The 25,504-nt window shown below is 37.8% G+C and overlaps 1 pseudogene; it reads right to left on the bottom strand.

The window, feature by feature from the left end:
• Positions 1-1,765: 1,765 nt before the first annotated feature.
• On the bottom strand, positions 1,766-6,407 carry LOC128365005 (UPF0602 protein C4orf47 homolog; annotated as a pseudogene).
• Between the last annotated feature and the right edge of the window lie 19,097 nt (positions 6,408-25,504).

The raw sequence follows: 25,504 nt of genomic DNA, 5'->3' as shown, positions 1-25,504 counted from the left end.
TGTAATTAACTAGCTTAATTGTTATGTTGCACCAACAGAATATACAGTGGCTTTATATGAGAAAGTTGCTAACTAATTACATAATTAATTACATAATTTTAAGTCTTCCACTGGGAGATGTTTTCAGGACATCCCTCATACCGTTGCTCAAGGTTAAAAGCCGACCAGTGGGATGAGAAAGATGGACTAACTGTGAATTAAATAAAATATTTGTGATGTGTTCTTTCATATTAGATTTCATATTTGATATTTCACTTACACAAATATATTACTGCACTTGGAGAAAAACTGAAACTGAGCAAATGGTCCAGTTACATGATAGTAGATAAGTTTGTTTTAAAAAATGTACAGTTATGGTCAAATCTACCATACTGGCAATCTGGGTAAGTAAGTGCCCAGGGGTCCTTGAGCAGAAAGATTGCAGAGAATAATATATTAGTTAAAAGTGAAATGTGAAACTTGATGTCTGATAATGACTTAAAAAAAACTCCTTTTTGGTCAGGCTTTACAGAAATGTTGATAATTATTGTCACAGTAGTATGTCCAAAACAACATATGGAGTTACAAGGTTTCCACATGACAGCAGCAAAGGTCCCTTCCCAGATTTGAACTCGGGACTCTGCCATTATGTGGCATGCACTTTAACCACTCAACTACCCAAGTGCCCCCACTCATGTGTTTTTAATAGTATTTGGCAACAACGGAGGTCTACAGCAAAGCGGAATAAGATATCAGACTTTGGAAAGACACACAATAGTTGTCAGTAGATCAGTTCACTGTTGATTTGGGTTTGTTTCAAAACAACAATAAGAACAATATAGGTAATTGCCAGCCTGGTCCTCTAAGGACTTATTAACCTGTTATAGCTACTTGTTCCTGATTGATAGAACTCACTAAAAGCTAATGATCCAATTACAAGCCAGAGGTAATTAGCAGAGGCCTGCTTTCCACAGAGTGACTCAGTTATAGAATGTGGTGTCCAGGCTCCAGTTACCCTACCAGTGGAATATTTAATGTGTTCAGCATTTAATGTCTTTCCTGAGAGGATTAATCCTTCAAAATATGAGTGTGTGACCAAAAAATAAGTGACCTATTTCTGCTGCATTTAGTGTCAGCTACTACTGTACTTCTCAGTGTTGCTTTACTGTGTGTGTACTCCCAATATGAAACATTAGAGTACACCCCTAAATATGTTGAGCTGCATGAATGTAGTCATGCTTCATTTGTCCTAATAAGGCCCAGTTCAGTTGCTGTTAAAACCCTTGCCAGCAGAGGGCACTGTCAACATTACTCTGCACAGCCAATTGAAATGGACATGATGGCGCCTGTAACGCTGTCTCCTGGTGTGAACAGGTATATTATGATATCCAATTTCACCTTGTCTCATATTCATTGTCTCAAGTTCATATATAATATGGACCCAGGAGTAAATACAATTGCATGAAAACCATCTAGTTCTTTTCAACAATCTGTAACAAACATCATATACACATACTGACATACTGTTAATCAAGAGTCATATTTCCTTCCACAACAAAACATCTGTTACAGAGCTGAAGACTAAAGGAACTCAACTTTATTTGGGCTCTCATGTGTTACTATACATGTGACATCCTGAATATTAGACAAGGATACGCAATAAAGAGAAAAGGATTCAGAGAAGCAAAAAGGGGAAAAGTTCACAAATGAACCCACTGTTGAAAAGGTGGTAAAACAGACACAGTAACATAACTTATACAGTGTTGGTGTGGTATGGATAATGTAGTCAGAAGGTCATCACAGCTGGGATGGTTGAGGTGTAGTTTACAGAATTTATACTCCTGAAACAACAAGACAGAACAAGTTAGAAGAAGATTAATTGAAAAAAACTCCCAAAAAAACTCTTGTTCTTGCAAACAAGGTAACTTTAATTACAGCTCTCTTCACTGTGAGGTATAGCTAAAATGAAATATATCAAATTGTGCATGCATTAAACTCATATTTTGTAAATGTCAAGGTTAATTCACAGTCAGTGTATAAAAGATTGGATTAACCTAATTTCTTGGATTTCCTTTTCATGTATTTTTTCAACACTGATAATACTTACTTGTTGTGTATGACAAATTGAAGTGAGACCATCTTCTGAACTTCTAGGATAATGCCTGATCTCAACTTAGACTATCTGTTACTTGTTAAAGCTGCTCTAATCAATATTTAACAAGAGTTCTAATTACTATGTATAATGGGTCCACAGATAATTGTCACCAACTCTGCATCTCTATAAAGCATGTTTAATTACTTAACAGGCAATTGCTGACAAGTTACCATCAACTTGAAAGGTAATGTCCGTGTTTTATATAGTTTAGTTCTGCTCACCCCAAGTGGTCAAAAAAGGTAATGCAGGTTAATAAAAGAAACTTTTAATGTTTTTCACTACTTCAAATTTTCAACCTAAACACACCATATAGATGGCTTCCTGGAATGAACCCTTTAAAAAATATTTTATTAAATTCTGCAGATGGTGGTTTGTCTCACCTGAAAGCTATACAGTATGTGAGAGCACAGAGAGCAGAGAGGGTAGGTGATTAAAGAGAATCAGGGATCAAACCTGTCAACATTGACAGTGATGATACTCTTGACAGGTGTGCTCTTAGGACCAGGAGTGGGATGGAAGATTGGCTCTTGATTGGTCGGTCTGGAACGGCGAAGGACGGATCAGCAGAATGTGAGGGATACTTGTCAAATGTCCCCGCTTTCATTCCTCCAATCTAACACATGAGAAAGCCACATGAACAGTCATATTACAGGTGGGCGACGCTGATTTGTAATAAAAAGTAGTCTGATATTTCACTCTAATTCTGTATGTCTTGGTGGGAGAGGCTTATGTGCTGGTGGGGTTGGTTTGTCATTGTGATATGGATTGCCCTGGAAATAGTCTCTGGGATGGAGGTTGAGCTTGAAGGGGCCATCTCTAAACTTGGAGCGATTGGATAAGTACTGTTTATCAGACCACAAATGAGACAAGAATTAGCTAGCTAGTGTGCTGTTACCTAACTGTAGGTATGTAGTGTTTAGTAATGGAAAACGTTATTTCTAGGAGGACTATGAGTGAGTCTATAAGACTATGAGTATGATTAGTTTGAGTCAAGCATAGAGCCTGTATAATGTGTAGCTTTAGAAAATAGTGATAGGGAATTTATTGTTTATCAGATTGCTAATGAGAGAAGAACTAGCTAGCTAGATGATATTTCCTAACAAGAATGCAGTCAATTCAAAGGCCTTTAGTTTTTCTCCTTCGTTGCATCCTGATGTGATGGCAGTAAGTTATTAGTTTGTTTTTGTACACTGTTTCCTGTAACAAAACATGAATGTAGTACTTTACATTAGCATACACAGATTTGAAGGAGAATAGGTTTCTCTTTCCATTAGTTTTTAATATTTGACATGACACACACCTTGAGGCCTGATTTAGTATAAAGCCCACTCACCACCACAAGGTACAGGCCACGAGTGGGATGTTAGAAACACAGGACAAAGACTGTTAGTAAAAACAGATTAACACAGCGAAGGCATACACATGGAAACAAGACACAGATATATAAAGGAGGTAGAGGGACATCAAACATCGACATACTGCCTCTAAGGAGATGGGTGAGGGGACAGAATGGATAGTGGTAGAGGGGCATCTGTCTGAAATAAAAGCAAAAAACAACTGGCTATCTACAAACACATCACAATACAACAGATCTAGCAACATCTAATTCATTAGTTACAGAAAATACAATTATTAATAGTAAAGTACTAAACATACTGGCGTCTAAGCAGGCTGTAAAAATGTGTAGGGGAAGCAAGAGTTAATGTCAGACTAACTTATTAGATACGGTTTTCTAGTATATTCTCCTGGTTTCATCTGAACTGGGTTGGAAAAAACAATAGAAGCATATAAATAATATTTTTAAATTGTTATCAAAACTCAGACCTGATACTGTAAAATTGTCATTTTCAGAAGGAAATGTATTTCTAATTTTTGACCCCATGTTAACAATTTGCTTTGCTTTTTCTTGACAGTCCTTTGTTTGCATGTCACTCAGAATGTCATTGAAACAGGAAGATTTAATCGAGATTTATAAAAGTAAAATTGATTTTGTTATGATTTCTACCTGAATAGCAAGCATGACGTGCATGCCAGGAGCAAAGAGAGAGGCATGACCTGAAACATACAGCCTTATATATAGGCCAAACTAAATGATGGACCAGGAAGTGTAAAGTGATTGCACCTGTGTGGCTATGGTAACCCAGAAGGACATACTACTGGCTACACTTAGGCTACCCTTCATTCATAAAAATGCTTTTTCACTCTAGTATTCTAATTATTCCAGAGACAGCATGAATCTAAAATATGCTTGGTGAGTGGTGGTGAACCACTTTAGAAAGAGTTCTTGCCGTCAACCTGTAACCACTGCCTTTGTTGGGAGGTGAAGTGACGGTATTGCGTCCAGGTGAGGGATGGGCCTTCTGAGCAACAGTCAGAGGACTCATGGCTTCAAGTGGTCCTGACAGAGTCCCGTAGTAACTATCTGAACCACTGCTGGAAGCAAACAGACAAGGAAAGAGATGTGAAGCACCACAATGAATACATGTTATGTCAGTCAAAGGTGCTTTCTCGCTTCTTCTTGATCCCATTACAGGGCAGGGAGGCCTTTCACAGGTTCTTCTTGGCCTGCTGGATGCAGTACTATAAAATAGGTGTTGGCTTACTGAATACCAAACTTGAGACCTAATAATAGATGAATAAATCAGAAGGCACTGATTTCAAGAATGTATCTGCACTCTCGACAGGTTGTCCGGTAAGAACAGGAATGATGTTGATAGTTAATGAATCCAGTTCACACACACTCTCATTGAGATGCCCCTCATTTATTGCAGAATAAACTCTTCTGTTGCTATTGTCTGTGTGGTTACTACAATAAAGAAATAAACAGAAATGTGCATATTAATCATATGCAATAATAATAATAAACAGAAACAGACTGGCATAATTACACAATGCAATAATAAGGCTATTTAATGATAAACAGTAAAAGGTTAATAAATGAGAAGGTTTGAGTGTTTATACATTTAAGGGACTTTAAGAGACTGACAACAAAAAGCAACCTCTTAGCTCAGAAAAGCCCATATCTATTTCACTGGCATAGTGTGCACAGAGGGCCAAACAGATAAATGTGCGACGATCCCTTAATGGACGCATCGGCACGCTCACTACACTGCCGTGACATAAATAATAAACGGTTGAAGTCACAGTGATACACCATTAATCAACATAACAATATTGTCAGGGATCATATACATCAATTGGAATATTATTATACTTTACAGTAAACACATGGAGACAGAAGACGGCTACGGCTTTTACTGACTTCCTGTTTTCAAAATAAAAATGTGGGCTATTTAAAGCAGAGATACTGTGTTTAAAGGCAATAAAAAGAGACGCATCAACATGTCCTAACACTGGTTTTGAGTCATTATGTCACATGACCGAACAGATATTCAGTTAAAATGCTAATATTTCCATATAAAAATTAATAAGAATTATGAATGGTTTGAAAATGTAGAAAAAAAACAATGCATCTCATGCAGCTATGATGTACTATGATCCCACACTGATATTGAGTCAATTGACTACATGACCTGGAATCTATTGAGCTAAAATGCTAATATTTACATATGAAAATTAATAAAAAATGATGAACAGATTTAAAATGTAAAAGCAAGAGGTGTATCTCATGCAGCCAGTGGAGTACTATGATCCAACACTAGTAGGGCTACAATGACTTGTTTTTATTGTTCATCAAGGAAATATATTTCACAAAATACAAACGATAACATGTACTGTAACATAAACATGTCCCTTCTTTCTTTGATCCATTGGCATAAAAGACATTTCCAGTTATTGTCCTTGGCATCCTCTATGTCCTCGCTTTCCATGGACAGACATGAGATATGGAACCACCTGTCGCAGTCATCACATTGTATCTGTTTAATTGAAAACAAATGATATATTTTATTGTTATTAATTAATTAATTAATTATTTGACACCTAAATATTATTACAATGTATGTATTTTTTCATGGCTATAAGACCATTAAACATGTCTATAACTGTTTTTCAATTACTCACCCATTGTATAATGGCAGTTCCTTGTCCTGGTCCAATTTTGTTCATCAAAGACAAAAAAAACCCCAAAAACATTTAATTATATATATCTACTATCTATCTTGTTTTTGATTTGTATGCTAAATTTGCCTTTACCAGAAGCCTCTAAGATGTCAAGAGCCAGCTCTCTCCTCTCCTTCTCCATTTCCTTTTTGGATGTGCTGAAGTCCATGTCAGGGGTTACTGGGAAAGCCTTTATCAGGGCTTGTGCCATCTAAACAACATCAAATGCAGGTACCTACAACAATAATCGGGGTGGGGTTGAGCATAGCTCAGTGGGTAGAGCACCCGCCCCATGTGTAGAGGCTACAGTCCTCACTGCAGGCGAATCCCGCACCGAGCGGTCCTATCCTGCATGTCATTCCCCCCTCTCTGCCTCCTGTTTCTTGTCTCTCTCTACTAACCTGTACAATAAAGGCAAAAAGCCCAAAAACAATAATCGGGGCATATAATTAATTACATACACTCATGATCGCTATTAACCAAATTGTTATTTCTGTTCACACTATAATTTTGCCAATGGTTCACATTAGTTCATCTTTCAAAAGAAAAATTCCTACTTCACATAGTGAAAACAAATTGTTTTCAGCTTACCTTGACAACAATGACACCACAGCTGCTTCCATCCTGTTGAACTGAATGGGACATGACCCCCCCCTTTCCATTTGACATCCACCCATTCCATTTTTCCAAGTACTCCCTGAATAAAGTTTATATTCATCATACTCTTTAAATTCAGGTCCTTCGTGTCCAGTGATTATCACACACATTTGCAACCCAATGAATAACCAATGTTTTCATTAATTACAAATAATTATTCATCATCATCATTTACAGATCAACCCCCAAGATGGGGATACACTGTTCAATTTTATGAAGTGTTTTTAATTCTAAATGCAATTAAAATTAAAGCTGCAAGCAGCGATGACCAAGCCCAAGCTCCCCTGCCCTGCAACGAATGAGCGAGTCTTGCTGCGACACATCTTCCAAGTCAAATGGAAACAAACTGTTTCAATTCAAAATGGCTGACTTCCTGTTGGTGTTATGGTATGGGTCCAAGAGACTTTTTTGTGCGTTCTTACATGATACATATGTGTACCGAATTTAGTTTGTCTACATAAATCTGAGTCGAGGGGCTCGATTTTTTAAAATTTTCTAGGGGGAGCTATTGACCCATTTTACGACACTCATTTTGGCGATCCTTAAAATATCAAATTTTTCGCCGGGTCGGGCATGATTGCAAATTTTGGTGAGTTTTGGGGCACGTTTAGGCTGCCACAAATGCGTTTGTTTTGTATGACGAATAATAATAATAATTTCTTCAATTACAATAGGGCCTTCGCACTGTTGACACAGTGATTGGACCCTAATTAACTTGTTAAGGATACAGTGCAACATCCATGTAGGATATAGTGATTGCACCCTACATGGATGTAAGCTAGTCACACTAATGGAAACAGGAAGACACAGACAATTATGTCTAGCAAAATAGAGAAAGTTTCCTCTCTGTTAGCTCTTACTACAAAAGGTGTATTCAGGGACATGCATCAATTGACAACATTTTGAACATTGAACAGCGTGACATTGCTGCAGATGTTAAAAATGTACCGTGGGTCATTTTTATAATCTATTTTACAAATGAAGTCCGAGCAGTTTTTTAAATAAAGACTTTGACCCATACCATTTTTTAAATGTCATATTTTACCTTTTAGAATTATCAATCCCCAGCTATTGATCATTAAAAGAGCCTTGGCATATAGCCAGGTACACTTTATTTGATAACATTTGTAACATAAACTGAGTAGCTTAATATGAATCTACCAGATTCTTTTAGCGGCAGTTTGTGAGTCCTTCAGCTCAGATGGCTTTGGCGCTGGATCCACCAGGTACACTGTGCTGGCTTCTGCATGTATGTACTGTGACACAACAAAACAATGTCAAACTACAACATTTCTGCCCCAAAATTTAGAGAGTGCCACAGTGTGATGGAAATGTGTGTGATATTAATATTATGAATTTAGTCAGCAGCATGCTCCTAATCAGTACTGTCAGTTGCTTTATGCCTGTCTGCCTCTGTGTCTCTCTTTTTCTCTGTTTCATTGTGCTATGCACTCATCTCTGTGGTTATTTAATAGTCAATGTACCTTACTACATGGCCCATGGCACTATCAATATGTTTTTGTCTCATTACTTAGGAGATGATATGCATTTAAAGACAAAAATCAAGAGATCAACATCAAAAATGTACAAATCAGCAAGTTCCAGTGGTTATTGTTGACCAGCACAAATGAAAGAACAGCTCCGAAGTTGCTGAAGTTCACCTACAATTGGAATAATTACATATGGATGGAAATATTCACTGAATCTTTGGTAAACTTTGTTGAGGCAGGTTTTTCCTGTCACCAAACAGAATACAACCTGCTGTATAGTGGCTCATTAAATAGATGGTATCCATCACACTGAATGTGTGGGCAAAAACATGAAACAGACCCTCAATAACCTGACAGAAGCAACAAATTGATTGTCCAATTAATAATAATAATGAACAGTCTCAAATAGGATGAAATATGACTTTCATCAGCTTTACTATGTAATTATCAAAATAATTCATAATATAATATTTAAGATCAAAACATCAATGACAGTTTAAAAAGAACATTTGCACACTTGATACATACCTCCCCTGTCAGGTTGAAGCAAAGTGAAATGTGATTTGATTGGAAAAATATTAAATCATTTATATTATGGTTGCTGAAAACAGGTGAAAAATGTGTAACTACAGTTTTGAGTTTTGGAGGTTTTTTTTTTAAAGATTTTGTAAATATACAAACAACATGATTGTGACAGCTTGCCAGCTCTCCCACTAAATAAATAAATAAATAGAATATAAATTTAAGTTGTAGGCGATTCCCTGCACGAAGCACTGCTGTCTGGACTCCTCGTCTGTCCTCCCTCCAGATGATTTTCAGACAATTGGGGTGCTCTTTTTTGGTGGTTTTAAACACATCAAGTGTGACTGATGTCCAAATCTCTGCTGGGACATTTATCTCACAAACATGATAATGCATAAAAGACCTGACAATGACTTATCTCCCCCCAGCTGTTTCCCACATGTCTGTGGTCCTCTGTCTCTGCCCTTTTTTGAAGTGCCCCCACATTTGAGCACACAGTTAACAAATTCTTACTGAAGACTGTAATACCTTATCCTGCAGCCTCTCGTCTACTTCCTCTATACTCAGCCTCTAGTCTCTTGCCTCAAGTCTCAGCCTCTAATCTCAGGCCTGCGCCTCTGGTGCTGGGAAGCCAGGCCACCTGAGTTTCTTAATTTCAGAATAAAAGTTCTGCTTTAGAAGTCTGTCTTTAGAGAAATGACAATAAAAAGAAAGAAATGTGTACTGTTCACAAGCAGAAGTTATCCAAGTAACTAACAGGTTACTAACAGGTGGGACTGATAGAATCACATTAAAACTCACTTTTTTAAGACAAAAAATAAAATAAAATAGATTTTGTGAACATTTGTGGAGTGGACATTGAGGTGGTTCCAACCTATAAATATGGGCCCATATTTATCAAGCTTCTCAAAGTGCCATTTTAGTCTTAAGTGCTGAGAATTTCAGAAATCAGGCCATTCTGAACAACACAGATCATCCACTTCAAAACACCATGATGGATCAAAGAAACAATGGCGGTGGACGGCTCCTCTCTCTTCGTTGCATGACAGAGATCTTTCTTACCCACAGCCATAAGATTGTGTAACTCTTTGGAAAATAGATGAGCTCACTGACTTAACTGAATTTCCCTTTGGGATAAATAAAGTTCCTCTTATCTAATCTTATATTATCCTCTGGACAATCATTTCAAGTCCTATAAATGTGCAGACATTTCCTATTACGCACCTTGCAGGTATTGTGACCTGATGACTCAAAAAGCATATTAGTCCAGTGACTGGTTTAGATACACAACCTCATGGTCCTCATGTAGGATGCTGGATGAGATACACCTGTAGTTTTAACATTTTAAATCTCTAAATATTTTTTATTAATTGTTATATGAAAATGTTAGCATTTTTCGCTCAATAGCTTCCAGGTCATATGATCAACTGACTCAATATCAGTGTTAGAACATATTGATGCGTCTCTTTTCATTGCCTTTAAACACAGTACCTCCCCTTTAAATAGCCCACATTTTTATTTTGAAAACAGGAAGTCGGTACGCTGTAGCCGTCTTCTGTCTCCGAGTGTTTACTGTAAAGTCTGCAATACCGATGCACTTGAAATGTTGAGTGGCTAGCTACCGTCCATAGGCGCTACAAAAGAGGTTTATTTCGAGCGAATGTCTGTCGAATATCCAACTTAAAACTAACTTCACTGCGGTTATTTATGGAGAGAATTTATGAAATAATACAAGCAAGCAAAGCAACATACTTACTCAGCTGTAAGTCTGTGAGCCTGCAGTGTCTGCTCACCTGTAGCACACCTGGTTTCAGGCTCATGGAACTGGTTGAACTATGATCTCTGCCTCTTCCTCCCCCGCCAGGAACAGAACTACACCATGATAGTAATGACACATAAATAACATCAGACATATTACCTGTAAACTTGGTATAAATATGTTATTTACTACAGGAATCATATCACGTTATTTCCCTCTAAATAACTCCACTGTGTTTAATTACTGCTCTTTCTCTCACACATAACAGGATGAAAATAACTGATATTAATAATCTAAATAATGTCAGAGTAGGCTGCTGTATGAAGCTTTCTTCCCAGATCTTTTAATATTGTCAATAAACCACATCACTAACGTGACATGTATCACTGATGTTAGAATAGAGGTTAGTACTGTGAAGGTAGTAGCGTTAGCAACAATGCTAACGTAATTTATACATAGGCTGAGCTACTCCTCTGCTTTGACTTTGCCTTCAATCATATTTGGTCTCAACACCTTGTTAAATACTGTCAGGCTTATCATCACACTACTGCTACTGTACTATCAGAGAAATAAATGCTGCTATCAAACTGAAGCTAACTTATCATCCCACAACAGACACTTAAGACTCTGCCATGTTGGTCAGCTTGCGCAATGGTTACGACCGTTACCATGACAATGCGCGTCCATGAACTTCGGGGGTGGAGTCCCAGAAGGAGCGGGGGCGGGGGGGTTTGGTTTTCACTCAAATATCAACAACTTTTTTCCTCGTTTCCCCCCACATCACTTACTATAGCTTTAAACAGGTGATGATTCAAATAGCTGGCTATTATGGTAAATTGGTGTATTTTGAGAGAAGCAGTTTTACAAACAAACAGATTTCCTCTCTATGATCTTACTGCTGATTTAGTTGTATATAACTTGTGCACCTCTAACCTGTACTATGCCAATACAATTATTCCATTCTATTCTATTCTATTCTATTCTATTTCTTTTAATTAGAACTAAGGAGTTTTGTGTTTTTTGCTTGTTAATGGAAATGTGTCAAAAATCTATGTTTTCTTCTATAAATGCTGTTTGATTAATAGCAGCGAACGTTATTCAGAAGGGCCCCACAGGATTTTGTGGCTGAGGCCCCATCAGTCTCTAGAAATGCCCAGGTCTGCACCCCTCCTCTCACATTCTGTATATTCTGGATTGTGATTGTTACAGCTGCTGGTGAATATGAACATGCCACTTGTGTAATGCAAATAAGAGATACATACAAATACTATACAATGTGTGCAGCTGTTAATCAGATGCTTATTACTTTCACATTGAAGTGCTGCTGCTGTTTATATTGTTCTCTCATCTATGTTTTCTCACTGCTTCAGTCATAGGCTGATGTCAACACCAAATCATGACATACATCATTAGTTTTGCTGTCCTTATCTAATCTGAATGTGATGTGAAGCACACTTTTCTTGCATCCTTATTTCATTGTAGCAGAGGTATAGCAGAGGTATAGCTTCCATAGTCTGATTATCATTATTATTATTGTTATTAATCTTATCTGAAAGTAGTCACTGTTACCCTACTTATAGATCCATGCCCTTAAAAGACTTGCACAGGTTTAGTTACAGCTCAGAGCATTATTTATTATAATAAAGCTCAGGAACCTGAAGATGGCAATTGAACACCAAATCCCATTCACACTAACTGTGTAATGATGTGTTACCTATCCAGTCACTTCATGCTGATCTCTTCACATTAAAACAAGCCTGTAAATTGGTGTTATGTTGTTGTGCACAACACATGCAGGTCCATGACTTCAACAAGGTCAGAACCTGTTCTCTTATTCTCTATCCAGGCTAATTGTCTTATATTAGTATAGGCTATATTGTATAGCAGTGGTAGGCAAATAGTGACCTGTATGCCAAATCTGGCCTTGCAGAAAAGATATTTGGCCCCCTGATGAAAATTCTGTCTTTCATAATGTGCATCAACACTTTCACATCATTTTCCCACAAATCTATTGAAGATTAAAATAAATAAACACAAGATTGCTGTAAATCCCTATTCTTGTAATATAGCCTTTTTACCATGTTACATACTGCTATCACAGGGGGAGAGGCATTAAAACAATGGATGTCGACGACTAAATATATTCATGTTAAATAAAGATCTGATCTCACTCCTACATTGACCCAGAGAATATATGTATATTTAAAAGATAAAAATATATAGCACCTCAAACAGACTGTGTACACAGCACACAGTTCAACCTCGATGTCTCCATGCAGCGTCTCCACTCCATGATCTCCTTTTTTACCAGCAGGTGGCGACAAAGCACCAGGAAAGAGAGACTACGTCGAATGGAGGATGTTTATTACTATCATCATCATCATCATCATCATCTCCGTCAGCATCGTGATCTTCACCACCACCAGCACCACCAGTAGCAGCAGCATTCTTTCCTCCAGCATCCTGTATCTCCTATATATCTCCTCCATCAGGAGACATGAAGCTCAGTGAAGACCTGGACTGTGTGTTAACTGAGCTGCTTGGATATAATGTATACACCGCTGCTTACTGGAGTTTCATACCTTCATGTTATATGACAGACTGCTGCTTCATTCTCCATGAGTCAGCTCAGGCAAGATAAAGGTGAAAAATAACAACTAACTAACCCTTAAAAAACCTTGTGTGTATTTTCCATTCACGTGGTCGTCAACAGCAACATTTAGTCTGTTAACGGCTGCTAACCTACATGTAAACTTCCTCTGTTTCTTTTTTTTATTACAATGTCAAATTAATAGCGAACGAAAAAACCCAATATTGAGCGGCCACCGCGTTAATGAACATGTTCATAAATCACGCGTTGCTTCATGTATTTCTGTGTGTATTATTATCTATACAGAAGTATTATACCTTCATAATAAACCCGACAAATACTGTTCTATCAAGCGGGAAGCTTTAGAATTTCATTACAGCTATGTGATTGTTATGTTCTTACAATTCCTTCGTTTTCCTTTATTTTAACTACTCATTTTAAACATCTCTTAAACAATAATCAACGTGTTTTTTTAATAAGTATAACTATAAGATTTAAAACAACCATATTAAATCATGATTGGTCACTGCTTTCGCTCCACAATCCTTTCTTCCCTTCTTTAAATGAATGATTAAAACTATTTCACTCCTCTGAGCTCAAAAAGATCCAACTTAGGTATTAATTAAATTCAGCACATTAACAAGCTATCAGTTCATATAAAGAGATATGTGTAGGTTGAGAAATTATTTAAACATTTAGATTTTTTTAAAGGGTTGTGAATCCTACAGACATTTGAAATCTGTGTAATTTGTATATGCCAAACCTATCAGTAGGTGTGTGTGTAGGGGGGTGGAGAGAGAGAGAGAGAGAGAGAGAGAGAGAGAGAGAGAGACTCCCAGGCTCTCCATGCAGGAGTCCCAGCAGGCAAAGCGGAGGAAATGTAAATGTGGCCACCCACCTCTGAAGAGGAAGTGCTGTGTTGTTCTATTACCTCGCCTCTGTTTCTACTGTTTCTCCAGTTCTGCTTCTATTTCTACTAACTCTGACTGTTTCACTTGAGGTTAAAAGCAGCTGGAAAAGATGGAGGGAAGCCACTGACTGATGGAGGCTTGCCTTCAACCTGTCAAATTTGTTTGTTTTTTGGACTTACACATGGAATGAAGCTGTCTAGAAACTAAATCATTTTCTATGTCAGTTCTAACTATAAATGTACAAAGATCAGGAATGTATTAATCTAAGGTTTAGATAAGCTTTACTAATCGTTATCTATAAGTGAATCATGTATTTCACATGTTTAAGTCAGTCAGATATTTAAATAGGTGTAAAATCACTTTGGTGCAGTCTAGATTGACTTTTGCCAGCACAATAATTTTACTTTGAGTATTCAACACATATTTGAAAGTGTTTATGGGTATGAATGTGTATGGGGTCATGAGTATGAGTGAGATGTGTTTGGGCTTGTGTGTGTGTGTGTACTAGTGTTATGTGTATTTTATATTTGATATTTTATGTATGAGTTTCATTGTATACTTACCTGCAATGACAATGAAGATCTATCTATCTGATATCAAATACTGAAATGAAAACATGTTTTTTTCATATGTAAACATATAATGTACATATATAAATATATAAAAAGCCTTTTTTGATTCAGTAAAAGAACTTCTCAAATGTTGAATGTTGTCTAAACGTAAGTAAAGTAAAAAATAGTAAAAAAATAGTGTGAAAGACAAGAATATGATTTAAATCTTAAAAAATAAATCAAGATTTTCTTTTAAATCTGACCTCACGTTTAATACAAGCTGTGATAATAAATCCTGTTGACATATGTGTTGTTTGGTATCAAAGTGCTGAGTTTTGACCCCCAGCTTCATCAGAAAGAAGTCTAGAACTCCAGTAAGATGGTAAACAGCTTTGTATTTGTATATGATTGTATTTTTATTACCACACATTAAATGTAGTGAGAACTTTTTAGTTTGCTCACTCAAACCTACAACGCATGACAAGATGAAAAATCTTTTTTTTCTAAATAAAAGCCATACACTATTCTAGAAGTTTGTCCAGATTGTGTCTTTGACCTTTTCTGCCTCCACTCTGATACATTGGAGGCAAATCATGTTTAGTTTGTGGTGCTCATAGCAATGAATGAAATAATGCTCAGTAAGCTTCATTCATAGAAACAGTGTTTCCTGTTGACTATCCAGTGTAACAGTGTATTATTCATTCATTTCGTTGGGCTCTGCATGCAGTGATACTCATACTTCTAAGTGAAAACACTGACGCACTAATAGATCCTACTGCTCTACTTCCATCATTCATTTCCTTTTTGTCTAAATTACTCTATCTTTATAGCTCTATTCTGTTTCTGTCTCTTGTTGCTATTATTTCTTTTGATCGTATCAGGTACTTTATTTCAGTAGTACAACCACCGGAAGTTGATGCATCCGCTGCTCAGCAACACTCCTGAACATCCCATCCTCAACACATGCTAGTTAGCAATAACACACAAACGCCTCTTCTTCATGTAACGTTGCCTTTATTGAAATGACAAGATGAAGGTGAGCAGTGGAAAGTAAAGCAGAGTTTCAGTTAGTTGTGCGGTGCTGCCTTGCTCAGAGGCGAGGCAGGGTGTGAAGAGTGTGATGATGAGCAGGAGGAAGGTTAGGCCCAGCTGACCAATGCCCTTTCATTATTGCACTGCTTGCTGCAGTTCCCACAGTAGTGCAACAGGGAAAGAGTGTCAAGCAGAGAGCGTCATGTGACTTTCATCCTGGGAGACTAAAGTGGAAGTTTGGAAGAGCAGAATTCCCTCTTCAGTCTGCCTGGAAGCACAAATCCTGCTGATGTTCACCATGAAATCATTACATGGAGTTCTGTTACTACTCGCTGAATCAGAATACTGAAATTGAACACATTTTTTTGGGATGTTTCTGGACTTAATTATTGTTTCAGAATCAGAAAAATGGAGACAGAATTGTGACAATAACAGAATATGACATGGTTTCATGTTTTGGCTCCTAAGAATAAAGAAAGAACAGAGCTGAACATAACATCCTGACACAGTGACACATACTATTACCTTCATAACTGATTACTGATAACAAATGATCCATAGTGTTGTGATTTAACAGTCAAAAATTGAGCAATTTTTAAGTTTTCCAATTCAGAAATATCTTAACTTGAACCAACATTAAAAACACTTTTGATGATATAAAAGAAAGCTATTGCTCAATATTTCTCTCACAACATTAGGACTTTAAAGGGTCAGTTCATTCAAATGACAAAACAACAGATTCTTCTTGAGTTATCCACATGCACATTATCTTCCAATTCTTTGAGATTTCTGTCTCCACCCAATAAAATGATAAAAGTTTGTACCACTTGTAGCATCGCAACAATGACATATTTTTTGTTTTTTTTCTCAAAGATGTGTCCTTGTTCCTTCTTCCTTCTACAATGTGTTTTAAAATATAGTACAGTGAACCTAAACCTGGATGTCATAAATGTAAAGGGATTATGAGATCATCACCAGCAGTAGAGAATAAGAAAAGCAGAATTATTCCTCAAAAGAATTACACTAAAAAAAAAGAAGAATCTAATACTTTTTTTTTTCTTATATAGTTTTGCCTTGTAATCCTAAACATGATTCAAAGGTCATATTCTAATAAGGGACTATGTTATCAATGTTTAAATACATTACTGCGTATGTAGGGCAGTTGCTTTACCATTTTCATAATGGGACATGTTTCTGCTGTTCAACTTCTTTAAATGTCATTTTTCAATACTGTGAAAATCATTGAAAAATGAAGTTAAGACCAATGAGACGGACAACTCAGAACCTGGACGAAGCATTCATTCCATCTATAGAGCTAGGACTTAACTTTTGTAATCTAGATGAACCGACTCTTTCTGGGTGTATTTCTGTGGTCAAAAATGTTTGCATCAGCACTGTTTTCTTTTCTTTTTTTTGATTGTGTGGATGTAAATTAGGAATTCCAAACAACTGACTTGTTATACTGTGAAATGTTTCCAATAAGCACATTATTAGGGCCTGAGCACTGACCAGCGTGAAGCCCTATTGTATCTGTAAACTGGCATGCATGGGGGGTGAGCTTGCAGCTTTAATTATTATTGATATTGAAACATTATTCTAACTGTATTAAAACTTGACTTCATTGGGACACATCTGCAGCTGAAAATAGTACAAAGTTACATAAGTGACAATTTTGTGAAGCAGTAAAGAAAAACGGGGGGGGGGGTCCTCACAAAAACAGATCAAACAACATTCATTTATTGGGTCTGACACAATGAAGACTCAGCGTTTCACTTACAGCAAAGCTAAAACGTTTTTGTTTTTTTATCACAGTGTGTATTTAACATGAGTGAGATGTGCAGCCAGCTGCAACACAGCTTCATGTACTGTCATGGAATGAGAAGGACCACCAGCTGGGTACAATAATGTGTGTGTGTGACATCAGCTGCATACCACATCAGAGGAAGAAGATCATCCCTCAGAGTCAAGACCCTATAAGCAATATTGCACTACTCTGTTAACTCTAGTGAAAGCAGAGGCAATATTGATAGGGTCTCGTCTGCACGGTGACGTGAGTGAGACCGACTTCTTCGCCGAGTCTCGATCTGAGGCCGAAGCGGGTGACGGAGGTGACAGGAGGGAAGGAGGTAAACCAGTACAGATCCATACAAAACGTCAAACATCAGCTTCTGGAAGTTAGGTTCCCATTGGCGGACTCACCGTTGACTGTTAAACATCTGAACTGTTCATCTGTAGAAGCCGTCAGAAAAAAAATGTGGATGTTGAGAGAGTTTGCTCTCCTGGTAACCATCACCACATCAAAGTAGCAAAATCATGTCTTACTAGTTCAATCAATGTGACACATTTTTATTTAAAACCTTGTTGAGAATTTGTGTCGGGATATAAAAAGAAGAAAAATGGGAAATGTTCCTTCCAGAAGCTGCTGTGCCCACTGATGAAGAGGACTGACATCAAAATGATGAAAGAGCAGAAGAGGGTGAAAGAGATGAAGGAGTACAGACCTGTGTGAGTTCAACGCTCTCACGCTGCCACTGTGGGAATCATCTCATGCAGCATGTCCTCACATCTCAATTCTATACGAGCCTTCAAAATGAAACCCTTAAAAAAAGTCTTTGGGCGGTCGATAAAGAGATGAAAATTCTGTCCAAATTTGAAGTTTTCAGTTTGAACTAGATCAGGTTTTATCAACCTGTAAAATTTCAAAATAAAATCTCATTGTATTGTAAAATCAAATTGTATTATTATTATGTATAAATGCTCTAAAAAAGGAAAGAGATCTCAATGAAAAATGCTCAATTATCATTAGTGTGAACCTGGAACCACATGTAGAACTCCAATTCATGTAAAGCTGCTGTTTGCCCTACAGACGTGAACACACAAAAAAACATTACACCACTCTTACTCTTACTCACAGGAAGTAGGAGGAAATGTGTCTCGTTCTTCACCCTAAATGAAGAACTTCAGTTGACTCTCTCAGATCGTATCGATGTGACGTTTGATCGATACGAGCCCAAATCAGTTGACAATATCATAAATTCACTTCTTCATGCCTTTCAAAATAAATGTCCCTATTTCAAATCTCATCAAAAATTCTTCTAAATTCATATCAAAATGCTGCCATATCTTTTTTTGGTTCCTGATGAGGATAAATTCTTTTTGGCAGGTTCTGGTTTGTCTCAATGACTCTACTGTAAAATACTGTCCTGGTTGAGTCCATGTGATCTGCTCTTTTTTCTATTTATCCTATATCGGGTAACAGTTTTGAATTTCCTGTGAGATCAGGCTGGAGGAGGTTTTGGGAGTTTTTTTGACACTCAGATGTTTCGGATGGTTCTTATTTTCCCCAACCCCCACCTTCTGCACCGCCGTGCCTGTTCACTGCAATGGCTTGGCAAAACAGCACTGACTACATTTGTGTGTTAGGGGGCAAAGTTCATGCCTGAGGTTCAAATTTCATACTAGTTTAAAATATCCACCTGTATGCTTTTTTTCTATATATCTGTCTGTCTGTCTGTCTGTCTGTCTGTCTGTCTATCTGTCTGTCTGTCTGTCTCTCAGGACATTCCATCTAAAGTCTCTGCTGTTCATCATGTTTCCATTTATCAGGATTGAGGAAACAGTTGGGTCATTTTAAACAGAAACAGCTTCCGAGGAGCCTCTATTATTTTCAGTGGCAGAAACGCTGCACTCTGACCCTCATTAAAACCAAAGACTGGAGACAACAGATGTGATAAATTCCACTCTACTCCCCCCCCACCCACCCTCCTCCCTTGTTTTTTTCTCTTTCAGAAATGGTCAGGGGTCCCTGCACATGTCTTTGATCTGCTCTGTAACCACACATACAGCTCACCTCAGGATTGCCTATATATATACGTCACATGGTGGAGTCATATTATAATAATGTTTCAACTTTTTAGTACATGTTCAGAACATTCTTTCAAAACTTCCATCACACATCTTTTCACCTATATATCCCATTTCCATGTCATGTTATATCAAATCCTGTCATATAGCATATTCATTAAACCATACTAATACATTTATACTCTATATCACCACTGTCCTTAGCATCATATCAAAGTGACGGAGCTGCAGGATTCAGCAGTGTTGACTCATGGTTACAGGAACTCCCTCATATGGAAGGATCAAGCGTTTGCAAAGCTCACCATTATTAAATGTAATACAGTCATGACCATACAGCCGCTTCAAAATCATCTACCAAGACCTTAATGTTACAGCAAATAGCCCACGTACAGTAAGGTCAGTGAAGGCATCGGGTTCGTATATTTGCATTATCATTTTACCGTTTTCCAGATAGGTGAAGATTAAAGCTTTCAACTAACTATTCGATTCATTGTCAGTTATGTGTTTGCTCTATAGAATGTCAGCAAATAGAAAAAAATAGAAAAATTGTCCATCATAAGCTCCCACAGCTGTAAAACCCAAGGATATTCAGCTGAACATTATAGATGGCTGAGAGAAACTGAAAATATATAAAAATATATGTTTTTGCAGTTAATCTTTATTTTATTATTTTTTTCTCATCTTTTTCTTTATCATGTATTGTTTACATGTATTTGGTATTATTAATATGCCCTTAATCGTTGTACAATGATAACTGCTCTCCTGTGGGTGGGATGGGATAGTAAATACACTGTATTTATATTGTTGCCTATGAAAATGCTACCAACATATAAATATATATATATATATATATATATATTTTCATCTGCAATTATTTTCATAATAAAATAAACTAAAGATTGAATTCTCATCGAACACACTGCACATACGCTACAAATGCCTTTGCTGTGACATGTGACCTGAACTGCTCCTATCAAAGGCTTTTTTTCTCTGTATTGGTGTTAATCATGATAAGTGCTTCATTACTTGTGATTTATATGTGCAGCTACCACAATAAAAGCATGGAGGGAGGGAGGAGGAGGAGGAGGGGGGGGGTGGGGGTGGGGGTTGCATGTCCAGGATGTTGAGTGTGTGGCCCCTCACTAAAGCAAATATATGACAAGGTCTATGATGTTGTGAGAGTTGATCAGTTACATGTGAATACAGTTTGTGGAGCTTTTTTTTATGTGCTTCAGGTGTGTTTCCACCTGGATGTGTATTGTTGCCGAGCATGACGGAGTTAGCCGGGGCCCGATCACTGGAGACATATTAACGGCAGCTGTAAACACAGTATTAGTCCCTCCTCTATGGATGCTCCCTGCCGGCTACACTTCATATAGACCCAGTCAGCTCTGGTATTTGCCTGCCAGCACAGTGGGAAAGACAAGCTTCTACATGCTCTCTCTCTCTCTCTCTCTCTCTCTCTCTCACTCACTCGTCAGCTCCATGCTTTTTATCACTCATTCTCATTTGATAAAGTCACCACGTTCACCTTGATGGGGGTTTTGATTGTTTAAATGTTGCACAGTGGTTACCAGGGCCTGCTATATATTAGTATGGCTGCACTACAACTGTAAATGCATTGTTGAGTAAAAAGGAGGTTTATCATTTACCTTCTACAAATAAAACACAATGCTTTCTAATAGAAAAAACATTTATTTATCATTTCTTAAATTCTCCACTTTCACAGGTTTAATATGTGTTATATATAATATAAGTATGAATCTATAATATAAAGCTTGATCTAATCCTCATTTTAAAAAAGGTGAACTATGACCAGTACCAAACCAGTATTATTCTGCTTTTTTTTACTAAAGCTTTATGGTTTTTCCTTCAATAACACTATGTTCATGTTAGGTGATGAGATGTGTGTGAGTTAAATCAGCAGCTATAGTTAAAGGAAAAGCAGTGTGCACTGTTCAGGTGGTTGAACTCTGCACGCCATCGCTCACTGCAACACTTTCTCCACTAAAAGATACACAACAAACAGCAAATTCCACAGTCACTTGCAAAACAGTGGCTAAATATGATGCTACAGGCTCCACACACACACACACACACACACACACACACACACACACACACACACACACACACACACACAGAGCAGAAGGCGGTAACCGAGGAGGATGAAACATACCCCCTTCCTCCTGAACCCCCCCCCCCCTCCTCCTCCTCCTTCCCTGAGAGCGGGCCCTGCCCTCCACATTCCTCACAAGGAGCCCCATCCCCCCCCCTACGACCTGCCCCAAATAGGAAACTTACCCCTTTTTTTCCCACCCACACCGTGACTTCTTCAAGCCTGCACACTCAAATTATGCTTTCAAAAGCCGACTGAAAGAGAGGGAAAAAAAGAGCCCTGTGCTCCACACACACACGCGCGCGCACACACACACACACACACACTGCATGGCCATAACAAAATGACTGCAGCATTAGCCTGTAGGCTCACATGTTCCTTTACAGGGAAGTCACACACAGTTGCTTTTTTTTTTAAATTGTAGAATATATAACACGTGTTCACAGAAGCTTTCACACACTTCTGACTCAAATGGATTCTAAAGTGGATCTTTATTTTTTAAATGGATTTTTTTTTGTTTTCATTTGAAAAACATTAAAACACATAAAAATGTTTCTTTTGTTTTTTTTAACGGGACTATATTTTATAGTTTAACAGGCTGAGGTTATGTGTTCTTTTAAATAATTATTAGTCATAAAGCTTCATAATAAAAAGAGCTGCTTATTATTTCCATCTTCACAGAATCAACACATTATGTAAAAGCTTTAAATCACAACATTACATTTTAATAAACAGCCTTTTTACTCTTTGTCCTGTTCCTAAAATACACACACTGACTGGCTTCCACACACTGATTTCACACTATTCATTCTGATAAGATGTAAATCAAATATAAATAAACTACTTTTGCAAATTAAATGTATTATGTTTTGCTTATAGTTCCTGGTTGTAATGATATCATGTGATCTCAGGATAACTTTGATCCAGCTACACATTTGAAGGTAAACTAGATCCAACTAATGATTTCATACTGTGGCTCATAATGTACCAACAAATTACAGTCTTGATCAAAATGTGTTAAAAGTTAGGAAAGTTGACCTCAAAGCATGTTACTTAATCTAACACGTGGTCTGCAATGCAAACCAAGACAGCCCTGAACTTCTGTGAACAAAATGTTCTTTTTTTTTAGGAGGCGTGGTCCAGGAGGCCTATATCTCCCAGGGTAAAATATAGCCTAATAATGCAACATGGTTGCAAAGGAAAACCACGGACTCTTCCTGTCATATGGATATCAGGTCTACACCACTGCTGGTTCTCAAACTATGGACTGGGGACCTCCCAAGGTCCAGGAGGGAGTTTCCAATGGGTCAAAATACAGAATACATTTTAATTTCAATTCAACTGCAATGTGCAAATGTAAATATATTGTTTTAGCCAAGAACTGAGCTGAGCAAGAATTTTATTTTAAAAATTAGAAAAATCTCAAATAGACTTCTTTAAAATAGTCTATATATATATATATATATATATATATATATATATATCCACACACACATATATGTATATAAAATTCTTTGTAGGAATTATGATCATATATATGATTTATATGAATTGAATTTTAACAAATGTATCATGTTATTTTACAAAAATCAGCTGTCAATGCTCTCTTTAAAATTATGGTATGCTATTTATTGATTATGCTAACTCAGTAAGATCAAATATATTTGATGTGTCATCAGTTATTGGAATTGGATTCAGAGATTTTTCCCCCATGCATTACTGTGAACTGACAACAAGCCAGTAAGTGAGAACCAGCTGTGGTAAAAATGGCTCTAAAACCTATGGCCCATGATTGGTAGTGTAGTGTGTGTGTATGCGTGTGCGCGCGAGGGTGAGGGCGAGCGAGAGAGAGAGAGAGAGAGAGAGAGAGGAAGAGGTGGGGGCTGCCTTCCTATAAGACCCTACAGACTCCTCCATGCTGTCTCCTCCGTGGCTCTGCTGTACAGGGCGAAGGCCGAATGCTATGACAATACTATTGCACTGCTTTAGCGGATGGTACAGTAGTGCAACATCGTCAAAGCAGCTGACCTCTGCACGCTGGGAAACACACACACGCGCACACACGCACGCACGCACACATACACCGAGGCAGCCATACCACACACATAGGAACACACAACGACGACAAACGTGCACCGTAATAAAAGCTAGAACATAGCGTAGCTTTCTATAATGCGGCTGCGTCCATTTACAACCAACACACACACACACACACACACACACACACACACACACACAATATTCTACATTTTCTAGTCACGTCTAAATAAGATTTGTAAGTAGAAGTAGTAGGCGGATGTGTGCATGTATGTGTGTGTGTGTGTGCGCGCGCGCGTGTGTTGGGAGGGTGGAGGGGGGGTGGGGGGTGTCAGCCAATGCCCTTTTAATATTGCACTGCTCATCTGATTTCACAGTAGTACAACAGAAAAAGGGCTTTGGACAACACGGCTCGCACCTCCGATCCGTTCACTTTCTATTGCGAGAACCCAGCATGCAATGCCGTCAGCCTGCAACGTTACTAACCAGTGTGGACAGTGCGGGGCTTCTAATAATGCGTGAGCCCCTCAACCAGACAACTGTTAACATGCTAGAAGCCATATGCAAACCAGCAGCCGTGAAACAACCGAATAGGCTTATTATTAGGTTCACAATACAATGCAAGACTATACACTAATAGAAAGAAAGTGTGCAAATTGGAAATGAATTGTTATGCTATTAAAAGTCAGTAATGTCTGCTGCTAGTGATTTTCATATGGTGCTAAGGTGACATCTCTGTGGAAAGTAGACTATAGATGTTATTAGTAAATCAGCATTCAGGATCAGCATTGTGAGAGCATGGAGGGAAACATATTTACTCAAAGCTCTTCCTATAGGCTGAGGGCCTCACACACACACACACACACACACACACACACACACACACACACACACACACACAGAACGAGCAGGACTGCGCCTGGAGGAAACGAGGGTGGGGAAAACATATAGGGCAAAGAGCACATTCCGAGATACAATACCAGAAACCTTCATTTAGTACCTACTATTCCTGTCCCTTTAGCTAAAGTGGCAATTTGAAACCCTTCTCCTTTAGGAAGCAGGGAGGAGGGGAGGAGGGGAGGGGAGGGGGGGGGGTGCTATAGGAAGGGGGCTTTGTTATTTCCAATATTCCAATAGAGAAGTTTACAATCAAACTATTTATCTGCTCAAACTTTTCTAACTCTCAAACCTCATCACTTTCAAACTGATCAAATATCACAGGACTAACAGCCAGCTACACACTCAGCGTGTTGTTGGACTTTTCTGCTTTAAAAAAAATAAAATAAAGTCTCCTAAAAGAAAAAGCCAACTATGTTTAAAATGTGCTCTCTATTTCATTCCTAACAGAATAAGCAGGTTACACATTTGTTTGAACTTCGAAATCACTTTTCTTTTTTTTGTCCCCCTCCTCTTCTCATCTTGTTTACTCCATATGTTCCTGTTAGAGCACAGTGTCAAATATGAAGGTATTTTTTAAAAAAACTTTAAAAAAAACGCAGCAGCCATACCAAGCACACATTCCAACAGTACAGAGAACAGCTTCAAACACACAACTCCTACAGACACATGTGGGGTTGTGTAAAATGTCATAGCTCGGCTTCCATATTCTGTGTGAAGCAGTGTGAAATGTGCATTTAGAAGAGAAAGCACGTATTTTTTAGATTTGACACTCCACGCTATAAGCTAAGGCTGCTGTAGAATAGCTCCAATGATTTAACTCTACGTGTTAAGACTTTTATACAAAAAGAAAAAAGAAAAAGAAAAAACTAACAATTA

Source organism: Scomber japonicus, chromosome 9, assembly GCF_027409825.1.
Source record: "Scomber japonicus isolate fScoJap1 chromosome 9, fScoJap1.pri, whole genome shotgun sequence".
In the NCBI taxonomy this organism is placed as follows: domain Eukaryota; kingdom Metazoa; phylum Chordata; class Actinopteri; order Scombriformes; family Scombridae; genus Scomber; species Scomber japonicus.
This window is presented reverse-complemented; position numbering and strand designations above follow the sequence as displayed.